The sequence below is a fragment of the Lampetra planeri genome, chromosome 24 (assembly GCF_965212315.1).
Source record: "Lampetra planeri chromosome 24, kcLamPlan1.2.h2, whole genome shotgun sequence".
Taxonomy (NCBI): domain Eukaryota; kingdom Metazoa; phylum Chordata; class Hyperoartia; order Petromyzontiformes; family Petromyzontidae; genus Lampetra; species Lampetra planeri.
The window spans coordinates 1,761,275-1,780,371 of NC_136130.1; the positions used below are offsets into that span (position 1 = coordinate 1,761,275).

Sequence of the window (19,097 nt, forward strand, 5' to 3'; positions counted from 1 at the left end):
GATTGCCATAGTGAGGATGACCCTCGCCAACAAACTGTCAAGGGTAAGCACACTGCACGATGAATCTGTCAGACATTTGTTTGCCAGTATCAAAATGATGTGTGGTTAATGCAGACGTGATGCCTTGTAATAGGTGTCTAGTTGGTGTTTAAACATTTTAACACATGTGTTATTGCCAAAAAAGCTATAGCATATTCTTCTTACTATTGTAATGAGAGAGCGCCATCTATTGGTTGCTAAAGGGTAACTCGGTACATTATGTAACGCCATCCGATCCTAAGAGGGAACAGTATCTGGGCCAAAGGTGATGGGCGGAGTCGGTAGAGATGCTTCGGGAACCATCGAGAAGATTTCATGAGAGGGCATGGCCAGAGGCGGAGTTTAGCTGCACCCGGGGGAATATAAGAAGGGGCAGAGGAAGACTCGTGGTCGGTGTGGGGAACCTTGGCTCCGAGCTACGTCGCTGCTCGTCGTCTTCTTGCTTCGCCGCCCGACCACGTGGCGGATCCCTAGCAGAGCTCGCCTCTCCCCTCCAGCATGCCGCCAGCCAGCGGCGAGGCCGAGAGAGCAGGGCGGACTCTGCCAGCGGATCGGAGATACGCGTCGTCTAAGGGCGTTGTCATCCGGGAGAATATTCGGAGAGGGAAGGAGCGGGGTCGGTGCTCTACTGCAGTGGGGAATTAAAGAAAAAAAGCACCCTCTACACGAATGGTCTTGGAAGGTGTTTATTACACTATTTACTTGATCTGAGTTTGATTTCCAGTTATGGCTAACATCAGTCACAAGTTATATATGAATCGGTCTTGGCGTCCCCCACTTATTTCACCAACCCGCAATTTACAACGTGGTAAATTATAGTCAAATAAAAACATTAATTTACAAATGGTATCTGTGGTGACAAGGCAACACGAGCCGGAGGCACTCCACCCTGAATACAGACAAAGATTGCCCATAAAGCCTTAACATACTTATTTGGACAAGCGCTGTTAGCGAGCACATATGAACGCTGGCACAGCACCACGTCCTCCCCCAACCTCACGTCCTCTTTCCCTAGCGCTCACGCGCCCTAACCCACACCGCCCCCCTCTCTCCCCCCTTGCCTCCTCCTCCCTCTCTGACCTATATAACCTCTTGCCACGGCAGCTCTCCACGGCAACATTTTCTTGCTGTGGTTGTCCCACCTGATGAAGTTCGCTTGTGTTGCGATCAAAACGTCGTGATTTGTTTTATTTCTACCTATGTGACTTTACCGAAATAACCAAAGAGTATGGATTCCTGCAGTCACGAAAGCTTCAAATCAAGCATTAGATATATATTATGGAAGGAAACTGCTATGACTGTTATACAACCAATTGTCTTCCTGTTGTAGGGCAGGTCGGATAGTGCGGCCCCCCTGGTGTGGATATGAAGTAACTTGATGATGTTACGTGAATCAGTTCTGTGATATATTTTTCCGTACACCATTGTCTCACACAGGGCATAGACCAGCGCTGCACGAAGTCCAAATGTACGCTTCATACCATGCATGTCACCAGCAGAATAATTTCGATTCAATTTGACGATAAGATTCAGCAATACCCTCAATTAAACATGAGTAAGAATCACTGGATTTCCTTGATCAAATGCATCTTGGTTATGAATATTCTTCACGGATATTTCTGAGTAAATATTGGAATTCCCTCCTAGGATCATGCATCCGTCTAAATGACAACTAGGTTGTCCAAAAATGGTGGGTATTGTTTCGCTTGAATCACTTGTGATGAGGAAGTGTTCTTGCTTAGATAAATAATTGGAATGTTTATTTCACATGAACCACGTGGATCGATTGCTGAGAATGGATTAAAATTAGCCTCTAGTGACACCATGCCACAGTCAGGATGGCCGAGCGGTCTAAGGTGCTGTGTTCAGGTCGCAGTCTCCCCTGGAGGCGTGGGTTCGAATCCCACTTCTGACTGCATGATGCTCTTTTGTGAATTAACAAAAAATTTCTGTTTTGTGATTTCAATGAAGCTTAGCTATCGCAATAGAATTGAGAAATATTCGATAATGGAACAAGGCAGGAAAGTTTGGTGAATATAAATATGAGAAAATCAAAAGTCACACACAAAGAGTGATTGAGAGCATTACATATTTTGTATGGAGGGAAACAATGCAAAAAATCACGTTGGTATGCAAGGGGTCGGCATAAAAACATGTAAAATGAAAATTAATAATACTGCTATGACTGTTATACAGCCAATTGTCTTCCTGTTGTAGGGCAAGTCGGATAGTGCGGCCCCCCTGGTGTGGATATGAAGTAACTTGATGATATTACGTGAATCAGTTCTGTGATATCTTTTTCCGTGAACCATTGTCTCACAAAGGGCATAGACCAGTGCTGCACGACGTCCAAATGTACGCTTCATACCATGCATGAAACCAGCAGTATAATTTCCATTCAATTTGGCGATAAGATTCAGCAATATCCTCAATTAAACATGAGTAAGAATCACTGGATTTCCTTGACCAAATGCATCTTGGTTATGAATATTCTTCACGGATGTTTCTGAGTAAATATTGGAATTCCCTCCTTCTAGGATCATGCATCCGTCTAAATGACAACTAGGTTGTCCAAAAATGGTGGGTATTGTTTCGCTTGAATCACTTGTGATGAGGAAGTGTTCTTGCTTAGATAAATAATTGGAATGTTTATTTCACATGAACCACGTGGATCGATTGCTGAGAATGGATTAAAATTAGCCTCTAGTGACACCATGCCACAGTCAGGATGGCCGAGCGGTCTAAGGTGCTGCGTTCAGGTCGCAGTCTCCCCTGGAGGCGTGGGTTCGAATCCTACTTCTGACGGCATGATGCTCTTTTGTGAATTAACTACAATTTTCTGTTTTGTGATTTCAATGAAGCTTAGCTATCGCAATAGAATTGAGAAATATTCGATAATGGAACAAGGCAGGAAAGTTTGGTGATTATAAATATGAGAAAAACAAAAGTCACACACAAAGAGTGATTGAGAGCATTACATATTTTGCATGGAGGGAAACACAATGCAAAAAATCACGTTGGTATGCAAGGGGTCGGCATAAAAACATGTAAAATGAAAATTAATAATACTGCTATGACTGTTATACAACAAATTGTCTTCCTGTTGTAGGGCAGGTCAGATAGTGCGGCCCCCCTGGTGTGGATATGAATAACTTGATGATATTACGTGAATCAGTTCTGTGATATCTTTTTCCGTGAACCATTGTCTCACAAAGGGCATAGACCAGCGCTGCACGACGTCCAAATGTACGCTTCATACCATGCATGAAACCAGCAGTATAATTTCCATTCAATTTGGCGATAAGATTCAGCAATATCCTCAATTAAACATGAGTAAGAATCACTGGATTTCCTTGACCAAATGCATCTTGGTTATGAATATTCTTCACGGATGTTTCTGAGTAAATATTGGAATTCCCTCCTTCTAGGATCATGCATCCGTCTAAATGACAACTAGGTTGTCCAAAAATGGTGGGTATTGTTTCGCTTGAATCACTTGTGATGAGGAAGTGTTCTTGCTTAGATAAATAATTGGAATGTTTATTTCAGATGAACCACGTGGATCGATTGCTGAGAATGGATTAAAATTTGCCTCTAGTGACTCCATGCCACAGTCAGGATGGCCGAGCGGTCTAAGGCGCTGCGTTCAGGTCGCAGTCTCCCCTGGAGGCGTGGGTTCGAATCCCACTTCTGACAGCATGATGCTCTTTTGTGAATTAACAACAATTTTCTGTTTTGTGATTTCAATGAAGCTTAGCTATCGCAATAGAATTGAGAAATATTCGATAATGGAACAAGGCAGGAAAGTTTGGTGAATATAAATATGAGAAAATCAAAAGTCACACACAAAGAGTGATTGAGAGCATTACATATTTTGTATGGAGGGAAACAATGCAAAAAATCACGTTGGTATGCAAGGGGTCGGCATAAAAACATGTAAAATGAAAATTAATAATACTGCTATGACTGTTATACAGCCAATTGTCTTCCTGTTGTAGGGCAAGTCGGATAGTGCGGCCCCCCTGGTGTGGATATGAAGTAACTTGATGATATTACGTGAATCAGTTCTGTGATATCTTTTTCCGTGAACCATTGTCTCACAAAGGGCATAGACCAGTGCTGCACGACGTCCAAATGTACGCTTCATACCATGCATGAAACCAGCAGTATAATTTCCATTCAATTTGGCGATAAGATTCAGCAATATCCTCAATTAAACATGAGTAAGAATCACTGGATTTCCTTGACCAAATGCATCTTGGTTATGAATATTCTTCACGGATGTTTCTGAGTAAATATTGGAATTCCCTCCTTCTAGGATCATGCATCCGTCTAAATGACAACTAGGTTGTCCAAAAATGGTGGGTATTGTTTCGCTTGAATCACTTGTGATGAGGAAGTGTTCTTGCTTAGATAAATAATTGGAATGTTTATTTCACATGAACCACGTGGATCGATTGCTGAGAATGGATTAAAATTAGCCTCTAGTGACACCATGCCACAGTCAGGATGGCCGAGCGGTCTAAGGTGCTGCGTTCAGGTCGCAGTCTCCCCTGGAGGCGTGGGTTCGAATCCTACTTCTGACGGCATGATGCTCTTTTGTGAATTAACTACAATTTTCTGTTTTGTGATTTCAATGAAGCTTAGCTATCGCAATAGAATTGAGAAATATTCGATAATGGAACAAGGCAGGAAAGTTTGGTGATTATAAATATGAGAAAAACAAAAGTCACACAAAGAGTGATTGAGAGCATTACATATTTTGCATGGAGGGAAACACAATGCAAAAAATCACGTTGGTATGCAAGGGGTCGGCATAAAAACATGTAAAATGAAAATTAATAATACTGCTATGACTGTTATACAACAAATTGTCTTCCTGTTGTAGGGCAGGTCAGATAGTGCGGCCCCCCTGGTGTGGATATGAATAACTTGATGATGTTACGTGAATCAGTTCTGTGATATCTTTTTCCGTCAACCATTGTCTCACAAAGGGCATAGACCAGCGCTGCACGAAGTCCAAATGTACGCTTCATATCATGCATGACACCAGCAGTATAATTTCTATTCAATTTGGCGATACGATTCAGCAATACCCTCAATTAAACATGAGTAAGAATCACTGGATTTCCTTGATCAAATGCATCTTGGTTATGAATATTCTTCACGGATGTTTCTGAGTAAATATTGGAATTCCCTCCTTCTAGGATCATGCATCCGTCTAAATGACAACTAGGTTGTCCAAAAATGGTGGGTATTGTTTCGCTTGAATCACTTGTGATGAGGAAGTGTTCTTGCTTAGATAAATAATTGGAATGTTTATTTCACATGAACCACGTGGATCGATTGCTGAGAATGGATTAAAATTAGCCTCTAGTGACACCATGCCACAGTCAGGATGGCCGAGCGGTCTAAGGCGCTGCGTTCAGGTCGCAGTCTCCCCTGGAGGCGTGGGTTCGAATCCCACTTCTGACAGCATGATGCTCTTTTGTGAATTAACAACAATTTTCTGTTTTGTGATTTCAATGAAGCTTAGCTATCGCAATAGAATTGAGAAATATTCGATAATGGAACAAGGCAGGAAAGTTTGGTGAATATAAATATGAGAAAATCCAAAGTCACACACAAAGAGTGATTGAGAGCATTACATATTTTGTATGGAGGGAAACACAATGCAAAAAATCACGTTGGTATGCAAGGGGTCGGCATAAAAACATGTAAAATGAAAATTAATAATACTGCTATGACTGTTATACAACAAATTGTCTTCCTGTTGTAGGGCAGGTCAGATAGTGCGGCCCCCCTGGTGTGGATATGAATAACTTGATGATATTACGTGAATCAGTTCTGTGATATCTTTTTCCGTGAACCATTGTCTCACAAAGGGCATAGACCAGCGCTGCACGACGTCCAAATGTACGCTTCATACCATGCATGAAACCAGCAGTATAATTTCCATTCAATTTGGCGATAAGATTCAGCAATATCGTCAATTAAACATGAGTAAGAATCACTGGATTTCCTTGACCAAATGCATCTTGGTTATGAATATTCTTCACGGATGTTTCTGAGTAAATATTGGAATTCCCTCCTTCTAGGATCATGCATCCGTCTAAATGACAACTAGGTTGTCCAAAAATGGTGGGTATTGTTTCGCTTGAATCACTTGTGATGAGGAAGTGTTCTTGCTTAGATAAATAATTGGAATGTTTATTTCAGATGAACCACGTGGATCGATTGCTGAGAATGGATTAAAATTTGCCTCTAGTGACTCCATGCCACAGTCAGGATGGCCGAGCGGTCTAAGGCGCTGCGTTCAGGTCGCAGTCTCCCCTGGAGGCGTGGGTTCGAATCCCACTTCTGACAGCATGATGCTCTTTTGTGAATTAACAACAATTTTCTGTTTTGTGATTTCAATGAAGCTTAGCTATCGCAATAGAATTGAGAAATATTCGATAATGGAACAAGGCAGGAAAGTTTGGTGAATATAAATATGAGAAAATCCAAAGTCACACACAAAGAGTGATTGAGAGCATTACATATTTTGTATGGAGGGAAACACAATGCAAAAAATCACGTTGGTATGCAAGGGGTCGGCATAAAAACATGTAAAATGAAAATTAATAATACTGCTATGACTGTTATACAGCCAATTGTCTTCCTGTTGTAGGGCAAGTCGGATAGTGCGGCCCCCCTGGTGTGGATATGAAGTAACTTGATGATATTACGTGAATCGGTTCTGTGATATCTTTTTCCGTGAACCATTGTCTCACAAAGGGCATAGACCAGCGCTGCACGACGTCCAAATGTACGCTTCATACCATGCATGAAACCAGCAGTATAATTTCCATTCAATTTGGCGATAAGATTCAGCAATATCCTCAATTAAACATGAGTAAGAATCACTGGATTTCCTTGACCAAATGCATCTTGGTTATGAATATTCTTCACGGATGTTTCTGAGTAAATATTGGAATTCCCTCCTTCTAGGATCATGCATCCGTCTAAATGACAACTAGGTTGTCCAAAAATGGTGGGTATTGTTTCGCTTGAATCACTTGTGATGAGGAAGTGTTCTTGCTTAGATAAATAATTGGAATGTTTATTTCACATGAACCACGTGGATCGATTGCTGAGAATGGATTAAAATTAGCCTCTAGTGACACCATGCCACAGTCAGGATGGCCGAGCGATCTAAGGCGCTGCGTTCAGGTCGCAGTCTCCCCTGGAGGCGTGGGTTCGAATCCCACTTCTGACAGCATGATGCTCTTTTGTGAATTAACAACAATTTTCTGTTTTGTGATTTCAATGAAGCTTAGCTATCGCAATAGAATTGAGAAATATTCGATAATGGAACAAGGCAGGAAAGTTTGGTGAATATAAATATGAGAAAAACAAAAGTCACACACAAAGAGTGATTGAGAGCATTACATATTTTGTATGGAGGGAAACACAATGCAAAATATCAAGTTGGTATGCAAGGGGTCGGCATAATAACATGTAAAATGAAAATTAATAATACTGCTATGACTGTTATACAACAAATTGTCTTCCTGTTGTAGGGCAGGTCAGATAGTGCGGCCCCCCCTGGTGTGGATATGAATAACTTGATGATGTTACGTGAATCAGTTCTGTGATATCTTTTTCCGTCAACCATTGTCTCACAAAGGGCATAGACCAGCGCTGCATGAAGTCCAAATGTACGCTTCATATCATGCATGACACCAGCAGTATAATTTCTATTCAATTTGGCGATACGATTCAGCAATACCCTCAATTAAACATGAGTAAGAATCACTGGATTTCCTTGATCAAATGCATCTTGGTTATGAATATTCTTCACGGATGTTTCTGAGTAAATATTGGAATTCCCTCCTTCTAGGATCATGCATCCGTCTAAATGACAACTAGGTTGTCTAACAATGGTGGGTATTGTTTCGCTTGAATCACTTGTGATGAGGAAGTGTTCTTGCTTAGATAAATAATTGGAATGTTTATTTCACATGAACCACGTGGATCGATTGCTGAGAATGGATTAAAATTTGCCTCTAGTGACACCATGCCACAGTCAGGATGGCCGAGCGGTCTAAGGCGCTGCGTTCAGGTCGCAGTCTCCCCTGGAGGCGTTGGTTCGAATCCCACTTCTGACAGCATGATGCGCTTTTGTGAATTAACAACAATTTTCTGTTTTGTGATTTCAATGAAGCTTAGCTATCGCAATAGAATTGAGAAATATTCGATAATGGAACAAGGCAGGAAAGTTTGGTGATTATAAATATGAGAAAAACAAAAGTCACACACAAAGAGTGATTGAGAGCATTACATATTTTGTATGGAGGGAAACACAATGCAAAAAATCACGTTGGTATGCAAGGGGTCGGCATAAAAACATGTAAAATGAAAATTAATAATACTGCTATGACTGTTATACAACAAATTGTCTTCCTGTTGTAGGGCAGGTCAGATAGTGCGGCCCCCCTGGTGTGGATATGAATAACTTGATGATGTTACGTGAATCAGTTCTGTGATATCTTTTTCCGTCAACCATTGTCTCACAAAGGGCATAGACCAGCGCTGCACGAAGTCCAAATGTACGCTTCATATCATGCATGACACCAGCAGTATAATTTCTATTCAATTTGGCGATACGATTCAGCAATACCCTCAATTAAACATGAGTAAGAATCACTGGATTTCCTTGATCAAATGCATCTTGGTTATGAATATTCTTCACGGATGTTTCTGAGTAAATATTGGAATTCCCTCCTTCTAGGATCATGCATCCGTCTAAATGACAACTAGGTTGTCCAAAAATGGTGGGTATTGTTTCGCTTGAATCACTTGTGATGAGGAAGTGTTCTTGCTTAGATAAATAATTGGAATGTTTATTTCACATGAACCACGTGGATCGATTGCTGAGAATGGATTAAAATGTGCCTCTAGTGACATCATGCCACAGTCAGGATGGCCGAGCGGTCTAAGGCGCTGCGTTCAGGTCGCAGTCTCCCCTGGAGGCGTGGGTTCGAATCCCACTTCTGACAGCATGATGCTCTTTTGTGAATTAACAACAATTTTCTGTTTTGTGATTTCAATGAAACTTAGCTATCGCAATAGAATTGAGAAATATTCGATAATGGAACAAGGCAGGAAAGTTTGGTGGATCTAAATATGAGAAAATCAAAAGTCACACACAAAGAGTGATTGAGAGCATTACATATTTTGTATGGAGGGAAACACAATGCAAAAAATCACGTTGGTATGCAAGGGGTCGGCATAAAAACACGTAAAATGAAAATTAATAATACTGCTATGACTGTTATACAACCAATTGTCTTCCTGTTGTAGGGCAGGTCGGATAGTGCGGCCCCCCTGGTGTGGATATGAAGTAACTTGATGATGTTACGTGAATCAGTTCTGTGATATATTTTTCCGTGAACCATTGTCTCACACAGGGCATAGACCAGCGCTGCACGAAGTCCAAATGTACGCTTCATACCATGCATGACACCAGCAGCATAATTTCGTTTAAATTTGGCGATAAGATTCAGCAATACCCTCAATTAAACATGAGTAAGAATCACTGGATTTCCTTGATCAAATGCATCTTGGTTATGAATATTCTTCACGGATGTTTCTGAGTAAATATTGGAATTCCCTCCTTCTAGGATCATGCATCCGTCTAAATGACAACTAGGTTGTCCAAAAATGGTGGGTATTGTTTCGCTTGAATCACTTGTGATGAGGAAGTGTTCTTGCTTAGATAAATAATTGGAATGTTTATTTCACATGAACCACGTGGATCGATTGCTGAGAATGGATTAAAATTAGCCTCTAGTGACACCATGCCACAGTCAGGATGGCCGAGCGGTCTAAGGCGCTGCGTTCAGGTCGCAGTCTCCCCTGGAGGCGTGGGTTCGAATCCCACTTCTGACAGCATGATGCGCTTTTGTGAATTAACAACAATTTTCTGTTTTGTGATTTCAATGAAGCTTAGCTATCGCAATAGAATTGAGAAATATTCGATAATGGAACAAGGCAGGAAAGTTTGGTGATTATAAATATGAGAAAAACAAAAGTCACACACAAAGAGTGATTGAGAGCATTACATATTTTGTATGGAGGGAAACACAATGCAAAAAATCACGTTGGTATGCAAGGGGTCGGCATAAAAACATGTAAAATGAAAATTAATAATACTGCTATGACTGTTATACAACAAATTGTCTTCCTGTTGTAGGGCAGGTCAGATAGTGCGGCCCCCCTGGTGTGGATATGAATAACTTGATGATGTTACGTGAATCAGTTCTGTGATATCTTTTTCCGTCAACCATTGTCTCACAAAGGGCATAGACCAGCGCTGCACGAAGTCCAAATGTACGCTTCATATCATGCATGACACCAGCAGTATAATTTCTATTCAATTTGGCGATACGATTCAGCAATACCCTCAATTAAACATGAGTAAGAATCACTGGATTTCCTTGATCAAATGCATCTTGGTTATGAATATTCTTCACGGATGTTTCTGAGTAAATATTGGAATTCCCTCCTTCTAGGATCATGCATCCGTCTAAATGACAACTAGGTTGTCCAAAAATGGTGGGTATTGTTTCGCTTGAATCACTTGTGATGAGGAAGTGTTCTTGCTTAGATAAATAATTGGAATGTTTATTTCACATGAACCACGTGGATCGATTGCTGAGAATGGATTAAAATTTGCCTCTAGTGACACCATGCCACAGTCAGGATGGCCGAGCGATCTAAGGCGCTGCGTTCAGGTCGCAGTCTCCCCTGGAGGCGTGGGTTCGAATCCCACTTCTGACAGCATGATGCTCTTTTGTGAATTAACAACAATTTTCTGTTTTGTGATTTCAATGAAACTTAGCTATCGCAATACAATTGAGAAATATTCGATAATGGAACAAGGCAGGAAAGTTTGGTGGATATAAATATGAGAAAAACAAAAGTCACACACAAAGAGTGATTGAGAGCATTACATATTTTGTATGGAGGGAAACACAATGCAAAAAATCACGTTGGTATGCAAGGGGTCGGCATAAAAACACGTAAAATGAAAATTAATAATACTGCTATGACTGTTATACAACCAATTGTCTTCCTGTTGTAGGGCAGGTCGGATAGTGCGGCCCCCCTGGTGTGGATATGAAGTAAATTGATGATGTTACGTGAATCAGTTCTGTGATATATTTTTCCGTGAACCATTGTCTCACACAGGGCATAGACCAGCGCTGCACGAAGTCCAAATGTACGCTTCATACCATGCATGACACCAGCAGTATAATTTCGATTAAATTTGGCGATAAGATTCAGCAATACCCTCAATTAAACATGAGTAAGAATCACTGGATTTCCTTGATCAAATGCATCTTGGTTATGAATATTCTTCACGGATGTTTCTGAGTAAATATTGGAATTCCCTCCTTCTGGGATCATGCATCCGTCTAAATGACAACTAGGTTGTCCAAAAATGGTGGATATTGTTTCGCTTGAATCACTTGTGATGAGGAAGTGTTCTTGCTTAGATAAATAATTGGAATGTTTATTTCACATGAACCACGTGGATCGATTGCTGAGAATGGATTAAAACTAGCCTCTAGTGACACCATGCCACAGTCAGGATGGCCGAGCGGTCTAAGGCGCTGCGTTCAGGTCGCAGTCTCCCCTGGAGGCGTGGGTTCGAATCCCACTTCTGACAGCATGATGCTCTTTTGTGAATAAACAACAATTTTCTGTTTTGTGATTTCTATGAAGCTTAGCTATCGCAATAGAATTGAGAAATATTCGATAATGGAACAAGGCAGGAAAGTTTGGTGAATATAAATATGAGAAAAACAAAAGTCACACACAAAGAGTGATTGAGAGCATTACATATTTTGTATGGAGGGAAACACAATGCAAAATATCATGTTGGTATGCAAGGGGTCGGCATAAAAACATGTAAAATGAAAATTAATAATACTGCTATGACTGTTATACAACCAATTGTCTTCCTGTTGTAGGGCAGGTCGGATAGTGCGGCCCCCCTGGTGTGGATATGAAGTAACTTGATGATGTTACGTGAATCAGTTCTGTGATATCTTTTTCGTCAACCATTGTCTCACAAAGGGCATAGACCAGCGCTGCACGAAGTCCAAATGTACGCTTCATACCATGCATGACACCAGCAGTATAATTTCGATTCAATTTGGCGATACGATTCAACAATACCCTCAATTAAACATGAGTAAGAATCACTGGATTTCCTTGATCAAATGCATCTTGGTTATGAATATTCTTCACGGATGTTTCTGAGTAAATATTGGAATTCCCTCCTTCTAGGATCATGCATCCGTCTAAATGACAACTAGGTTGTCCAAAAATGGTGGGTATTGTTTCGCTTGAATCACTTGTGATGAGGAAGTGTTCTTGCTTAGATAAATAATTGGAATGTTTATTTTACATGAACCACGTGGATCGATTGCTGAGAATGGATTAAAATTTGCCTCTAGTGACACCATGCCACAGGCAGGATGGCCGAGCGATCTAAGGCGATGTGTTCAGGTCGCAGTCTCCCATCGATGCGTGGGTTCGAATCACACTTCTGACAGCATGATGCTCTTTTGTGAATTAACAACAATTTTCTGTTTTGTGATTTCAATTAAACTTAGCTATCGCAATAGAATTGAGAAATATTCGATAATGGAACAAGGCAGGAAACTTTGGTGGATATAAATATGAGAAAAACAAAAGTCACACACAAAGAGTGATTGAGAGAATTACATATTTTGTATGGAGGGAAACACAATGCAAAAAATCACGTTGGTATGCAAGGGGTCGGCATAAAAACATGTAAAATGAAAATTAATAATACTGCTATGACTGTTATACAACCAATTGTCTTCCTGTTGTAGGGCAGGTCGGATAGTGCGCCCCCCCTGGTGTGGATATGAAGTAACTTGATGATGTTACGTGAATCAGTTCTGTGATATATTTTTCCGTGAACCATTGTCTCACACAGGGCATAGACCAGCGCTGCACGAAGTCCAAATGTACGCTTCATACCATGCATTACACCAGCAGTATAATTTCGATTAAATTTGGCGATAAGATTCAGCAATACCCTCAATTAAACATGAGTAAGAATCACTGGATTTCCTTGATCAAATGCATCTTGGTTATGAATATTCTTCACGGATGTTTCTGAGTAAATATTGGAATTCCCTCCTTCTAGGATCATGCATCCGTCTAAATGACAACTAGGTTGTCCAAAAATGGTGGGTATTGTTTCGCTTGAATCACTTGTGATGAGGAAGTGTTCTTGCTTAGATAAATAATTGGAATGTTTATTTCACATGAACCACGTGGATCGATTGCTGAGAATGGATTAAAATTAGCCTCTAGTGACACCATTACACAGTCAGGATGGCCGAGCGGTCTAAGGCGCTGCGTTCAGGTCGCAGTCTCCCCTGGAGGCGTGGGTTCGAATCCCACTTCTGACAGCATGATGCTCTTTTGTGAATTAACAACAATTTTCTGTTTTGTGATTTCAATGAAACTTAGCTATCGCAATAGAATTGAGAAATATTCGATAATGGAACAAGGCAGGAAAGTTTGGTGGATATAAATATGAGAAAAACAAAAGTCACACACAAAGAGTGATTGAGAGCATTACATATTTTGTATGGAGGGAAACACAATGCAAAAAATCACGTTGGTATGCAAGGGGTCGGCATAAAAACATGTAAAATGAAAATTAATAATACTGCTATGACTGTTATACAACCAATTGTCTTCCTGTTGTAGGGCAGGTCAGATTGTGCGGCCCCCCTGGTGTGGATATGAATAACTTGATGATGTTACGTGATTCAGTTCTGTGATATCTTTTTCCGTCAACCATTGTCTCACAAAGGGCATAGACCAGCGCTGCACGAAGTCCAAATGTACGCTTCATACCATGCATGACACCAGCAGTATAATTTCGATTCAATTTGGCGATATGATTCAGCAATACCCTCAATTAAACATGAGTAAGAATCACTGGATTTCCTTGATCAAATGCATCTTGGTTATGAATATTCTTCACGGATGTTTCTGAGTAAATATTGGAATTCCCTCCTTCTAGGATCATGCATCCGTCTAAATGACAACTAGGTTGTCCAAAAATGGTGGGTATTGTTTCGCTTGAATCACTTGTGATGAGGAAGTGTTCTTGCTTAGATAAATAATTGGAATGTTTATTTCACATGAACCACGTGGATCGATTGCTGAGAATGGATTAAAACTAGCCTCTAGTGACACCATGCCACAGTCAGGATGGCCGAGCGGTCTAAGGCGCTGCGTTCAGGTCGCAGTCTCCCCTGGAGGCGTGGGTTCGAATCCCACTTCTGACAGCATGATGCTCTTTTGTGAATAAACAACAATTTTCTGTTTTGTGATTTCTATGAAGCTTAGCTATCGCAATAGAATTGAGAAATATTCGATAATGGAACAAGGCAGGAAAGTTTGGTGAATATAAATATGAGAAAAACAAAAGTCACACACAAAGAGTGATTGAGAGCATTACATATTTTGTATGGAGGGAAACACAATGCAAAATATCATGTTGGTATGCAAGGGGTCGGCATAAAAACATGTAAAATGAAAATTAATAATACTGCTATGACTGTTATACAACCAATTGTCTTCCTGTTGTAGGGCAGGTCGGATAGTGCGGCCCCCCTGGTGTGGATATGAAGTAACTTGATGATGTTACGTGAATCAGTTCTGTGATATCTTTTTCGTCAACCATTGTCTCACAAAGGGCATAGACCAGCGCTGCACGAAGTCCAAATGTACGCTTCATACCATGCATGACACCAGCAGTATAATTTCGATTCAATTTGGCGATACGATTCAACAATACCCTCAATTAAACATGAGTAAGAATCACTGGATTTCCTTGATCAAATGCATCTTGGTTATGAATATTCTTCACGGATGTTTCTGAGTAAATATTGGAATTCCCTCCTTCTAGGATCATGCATCCGTCTAAATGACAACTAGGTTGTCCAAAAATGGTGGGTATTGTTTCGCTTGAATCACTTGTGATGAGGAAGTGTTCTTGCTTAGATAAATAATTGGAATGTTTATTTTACATGAACCACGTGGATCGATTGCTGAGAATGGATTAAAATTTGCCTCTAGTGACACCATGCCACAGGCAGGATGGCCGAGCGATCTAAGGCGATGTGTTCAGGTCGCAGTCTCCCATCGATGCGTGGGTTCGAATCACACTTCTGACAGCATGATGCTCTTTTGTGAATTAACAACAATTTTCTGTTTTGTGATTTCAATTAAACTTAGCTATCGCAATAGAATTGAGAAATATTCGATAATGGAACAAGGCAGGAAACTTTGGTGGATATAAATATGAGAAAAACAAAAGTCACACACAAAGAGTGATTGAGAGAATTACATATTTTGTATGGAGGGAAACACAATGCAAAAAATCACGTTGGTATGCAAGGGGTCGGCATAAAAACATGTAAAATGAAAATTAATAATACTGCTATGACTGTTATACAACCAATTGTCTTCCTGTTGTAGGGCAGGTCGGATAGTGCGCCCCCCCTGGTGTGGATATGAAGTAACTTGATGATGTTACGTGAATCAGTTCTGTGATATATTTTTCCGTGAACCATTGTCTCACACAGGGCATAGACCAGCGCTGCACGAAGTCCAAATGTACGCTTCATACCATGCATTACACCAGCAGTATAATTTCGATTAAATTTGGCGATAAGATTCAGCAATACCCTCAATTAAACATGAGTAAGAATCACTGGATTTCCTTGATCAAATGCATCTTGGTTATGAATATTCTTCACGGATGTTTCTGAGTAAATATTGGAATTCCCTCCTTCTAGGATCATGCATCCGTCTAAATGACAACTAGGTTGTCCAAAAATGGTGGGTATTGTTTCGCTTGAATCACTTGTGATGAGGAAGTGTTCTTGCTTAGATAAATAATTGGAATGTTTATTTCACATGAACCACGTGGATCGATTGCTGAGAATGGATTAAAATTAGCCTCTAGTGACACCATTACACAGTCAGGATGGCCGAGCGGTCTAAGGCGCTGCGTTCAGGTCGCAGTCTCCCCTGGAGGCGTGGGTTCGAATCCCACTTCTGACAGCATGATGCTCTTTTGTGAATTAACAACAATTTTCTGTTTTGTGATTTCAATGAAACTTAGCTATCGCAATAGAATTGAGAAATATTCGATAATGGAACAAGGCAGGAAAGTTTGGTGGATATAAATATGAGAAAAACAAAAGTCACACACAAAGAGTGATTGAGAGCATTACATATTTTGTATGGAGGGAAACACAATGCAAAAAATCACGTTGGTATGCAAGGGGTCGGCATAAAAACATGTAAAATGAAAATTAATAATACTGCTATGACTGTTATACAACCAATTGTCTTCCTGTTGTAGGGCAGGTCAGATTGTGCGGCCCCCCTGGTGTGGATATGAATAACTTGATGATGTTACGTGATTCAGTTCTGTGATATCTTTTTCCGTCAACCATTGTCTCACAAAGGGCATAGACCAGCGCTGCACGAAGTCCAAATGTACGCTTCATACCATGCATGACACCAGCAGTATAATTTCGATTCAATTTGGCGATATGATTCAGCAATACCCTCAATTAAACATGAGTAAGAATCACTGGATTTCCTTGATCAAATGCATCTTGGTTATGAATATTCTTCACGGATGTTTCTGAGTAAATATTGGAATTCCCTCCTTCTAGGATCATGCATCCGTCTAAATGACAACTAGGTTGTCCAAAAATGGTGGGTATTGTTTCGCTTGAATCACTTGTGATGAGGAAGTGTTCTTGCTTAGATAAATAATTGGAATGTTTATTTCACATGAACCACGTGGATCGATTGCTGAGAATGGATTAAAATTAGCCTTTAGTGACACCATGCCACAGTCAGGATGGCCGAGCGGTCTAAGGCGCTGCGTTCAGGTCGCAGTCTACCCTGGAGGCGTGGGTTCGAATCCCACTTCTGACAGCATGATGCTCTTTTGTGAATTAACAACAATTTTCTGTTTTGTGATTTCAATGAAACTTAGCTATCGCAATAGAATTGAGAAATATTCGATAATGGAACAAGGCAGGAAAGTTTCGTAGATATTAATATGAGAAAAACAAAAGTCACACACAAAGATTGATTGAGAGCATTACATATTTTGTATGGAGGGAAACACAATGCAAAAAATCACGTTGGTATGCAAGGGGTCGTCATAAAACATGTAAAATGAAAATTAATAATACTGCTATGACTGTTATACAACCAATTGTGTTCCTGTTGTAGGGCAGGTCGGATAGTACGGCCACCCTGGTGTGGATATGAAGTAACTTGATCATGTTACGTGAATCAGTTCTGTGATATCTTTTTCCGTGAACCATTGTCTCACAAAGGGCATAGACCAGCGCTGCACGACGTCCAAATCTACGCTTCATACTATGCATGACACCAGCAGTATAATTTCGATTAAATTTGGCGATAAGATTCAGCAATATCCTCAATTAAACATGAGTAAGAATCACTGGATTTCCTTGATCAAATGCATCTTGGTGATGAATATTCTTCACGGATGTTTCTGAGTAAAGATTGGAATTCCCTCCTTCTAGGATCATGCATCCGTCTAAATGACAACTTGGTTGTCCAAAAATGGTGGGTATTGTTTCGCTTGAATCACTTGTGATGAGGAAGTGTTCTTGCTTAGATAAATAATTGGAATGTTTATTTCACATGAACCACGTGGATCGATTGCTGAGAATGGATTAAAATTAGCCTCTAGTGACACCATGCCACAGTCAGGATGGCCGAGCGGTCTAAGGCGCTGCGTTCAGGTCGCAGTCTCACCTGGAGGCGTGGGTTCGAATCCCACTTCTGACAGCATGATGCTCTTTTGTGAATTAACAACAATTTTCTGTTTTGTGATTTCAATGAAGCTTAGCTATCGCAATAGAATTGAGAAATATTCCTTAATGGAACAAGGCAGGAAAGTTTGGTGGATATAAATATGAGAAAAACAAAAGTCTCACACAAAGAGTGATTGAGAGCATTACATATTTTGTATGGAGGGAAATACAATGCAAAAAATCACGTTGGTATGCAAGGGGTCGGCATAAAAACATGTAAAATGAAAAGTAATAATACTGCTATGACTGTTATACAACCAATTGTCTTCCTGTTGTCGGGCAGGTCAGATAGTGCGGCCCCCCTGGTGTGGATATGAATAACTTGATGATGTTACGTGAATCAGTTCTGTGATATCTTTTTCCGTCAACCATTGTCTCACAAAGGGCATAGACCAGCGCTGCACGAAGTCCAAATGTACGCTTCATACCATGCATGACACCAGCAGTATAATTTCGATTCAATTTGGCGATAAGATTCAGCAATACCCTCAATTAAACATGAGTAAGAATCACTGGATTTCCTTGATCAAATGCATCTTGGTTATGAATATTCTTCACGGATGTTTCTGAGTAAAGATTTGAATTCCCTCCTTCTAGGATCATGCATCCGTCTAAATGACAACTAGGTTGTCCAAAAATGGTGGGTATTGTTTCGCTTGAATCACTTGTGATGAGGAAGTGTTCTTGCTTAGATAAATAATTGGAATGTTTATTTCACATGAACCACGTGGATCGATTGCTGAGAATGGATTAAAATTAGCCTCTAGTGACACCATGCCACAATCAGGATGGCCGAGTGGTCTAAGGCGCTGCGTTCAGGTCGCAGTCTCCCATCGAGGCGTGGGTTCGAATCCCACTTCTGACAGCATGATGCTCTTTTGTGAATTTACAACAATTTTCTGTTTTGTGATTTCAATGAAGCTTAGCTATCGCATAAGAATTGAGAAATTTTCTATAATGGAACAAGGCAGGAAAGTTTGGTGGATATAAATATGAGAAAAACAAAAGTCTCACACAAAGAGTGATTGAGAGCATTACATATTTTGTATGGAGGGAAATACAATGCAAAAATCACGT

The 19,097-nt window shown here is 40.4% G+C and overlaps 17 non-coding genes across 17 annotated transcripts; all 17 read left to right on the plus strand.

Annotated features, from left to right (window-relative positions):
- Window positions 1-1,871: 1,871 nt before the first annotated feature.
- On the plus strand, window positions 1,872-1,954 carry TRNAL-CAG (transfer RNA leucine (anticodon CAG)). Its single transcript has one exon. It is a non-coding gene; the product is annotated as a tRNA-Leu (tRNA).
- An 807-nt stretch (window positions 1,955-2,761) lies between these two features.
- TRNAL-CAG (transfer RNA leucine (anticodon CAG)) lies at window positions 2,762-2,844 on the plus strand. The gene has a single exon. It is a non-coding gene; the product is annotated as a tRNA-Leu (tRNA).
- Window positions 2,845-3,652: 808 nt separating this feature from the next.
- On the plus strand, window positions 3,653-3,735 carry TRNAL-CAG (transfer RNA leucine (anticodon CAG)). The gene has a single exon. It is a non-coding gene; the product is annotated as a tRNA-Leu (tRNA).
- Window positions 3,736-4,542: 807 nt separating this feature from the next.
- Window positions 4,543-4,625, plus strand: TRNAL-CAG (transfer RNA leucine (anticodon CAG)). The gene has a single exon. It is a non-coding gene; the product is annotated as a tRNA-Leu (tRNA).
- Window positions 4,626-5,431: 806 nt separating this feature from the next.
- TRNAL-CAG (transfer RNA leucine (anticodon CAG)) lies at window positions 5,432-5,514 on the plus strand. The gene has a single exon. It is a non-coding gene; the product is annotated as a tRNA-Leu (tRNA).
- Window positions 5,515-6,322: 808 nt separating this feature from the next.
- On the plus strand, window positions 6,323-6,405 carry TRNAL-CAG (transfer RNA leucine (anticodon CAG)). The gene has a single exon. It is a non-coding gene; the product is annotated as a tRNA-Leu (tRNA).
- An 809-nt stretch (window positions 6,406-7,214) lies between these two features.
- On the plus strand, window positions 7,215-7,297 carry TRNAL-CAG (transfer RNA leucine (anticodon CAG)). Its single transcript has one exon. It is a non-coding gene; the product is annotated as a tRNA-Leu (tRNA).
- Window positions 7,298-8,106: 809 nt separating this feature from the next.
- On the plus strand, window positions 8,107-8,189 carry TRNAL-CAG (transfer RNA leucine (anticodon CAG)). The gene has a single exon. It is a non-coding gene; the product is annotated as a tRNA-Leu (tRNA).
- An 808-nt stretch (window positions 8,190-8,997) lies between these two features.
- Window positions 8,998-9,080, plus strand: TRNAL-CAG (transfer RNA leucine (anticodon CAG)). The gene has a single exon. It is a non-coding gene; the product is annotated as a tRNA-Leu (tRNA).
- An 809-nt stretch (window positions 9,081-9,889) lies between these two features.
- On the plus strand, window positions 9,890-9,972 carry TRNAL-CAG (transfer RNA leucine (anticodon CAG)). Its single transcript has one exon. It is a non-coding gene; the product is annotated as a tRNA-Leu (tRNA).
- Window positions 9,973-10,780: 808 nt separating this feature from the next.
- TRNAL-CAG (transfer RNA leucine (anticodon CAG)) lies at window positions 10,781-10,863 on the plus strand. Its single transcript has one exon. It is a non-coding gene; the product is annotated as a tRNA-Leu (tRNA).
- An 809-nt stretch (window positions 10,864-11,672) lies between these two features.
- Window positions 11,673-11,755, plus strand: TRNAL-CAG (transfer RNA leucine (anticodon CAG)). Its single transcript has one exon. It is a non-coding gene; the product is annotated as a tRNA-Leu (tRNA).
- Window positions 11,756-13,455: 1,700 nt separating this feature from the next.
- On the plus strand, window positions 13,456-13,538 carry TRNAL-CAG (transfer RNA leucine (anticodon CAG)). The gene has a single exon. It is a non-coding gene; the product is annotated as a tRNA-Leu (tRNA).
- Window positions 13,539-14,346: 808 nt separating this feature from the next.
- On the plus strand, window positions 14,347-14,429 carry TRNAL-CAG (transfer RNA leucine (anticodon CAG)). The gene has a single exon. It is a non-coding gene; the product is annotated as a tRNA-Leu (tRNA).
- A 1,700-nt stretch (window positions 14,430-16,129) lies between these two features.
- TRNAL-CAG (transfer RNA leucine (anticodon CAG)) lies at window positions 16,130-16,212 on the plus strand. The gene has a single exon. It is a non-coding gene; the product is annotated as a tRNA-Leu (tRNA).
- An 808-nt stretch (window positions 16,213-17,020) lies between these two features.
- Window positions 17,021-17,103, plus strand: TRNAL-CAG (transfer RNA leucine (anticodon CAG)). Its single transcript has one exon. It is a non-coding gene; the product is annotated as a tRNA-Leu (tRNA).
- An 808-nt stretch (window positions 17,104-17,911) lies between these two features.
- TRNAL-CAG (transfer RNA leucine (anticodon CAG)) lies at window positions 17,912-17,994 on the plus strand. Its single transcript has one exon. It is a non-coding gene; the product is annotated as a tRNA-Leu (tRNA).
- Window positions 17,995-19,097: the final 1,103 nt, after the last annotated feature.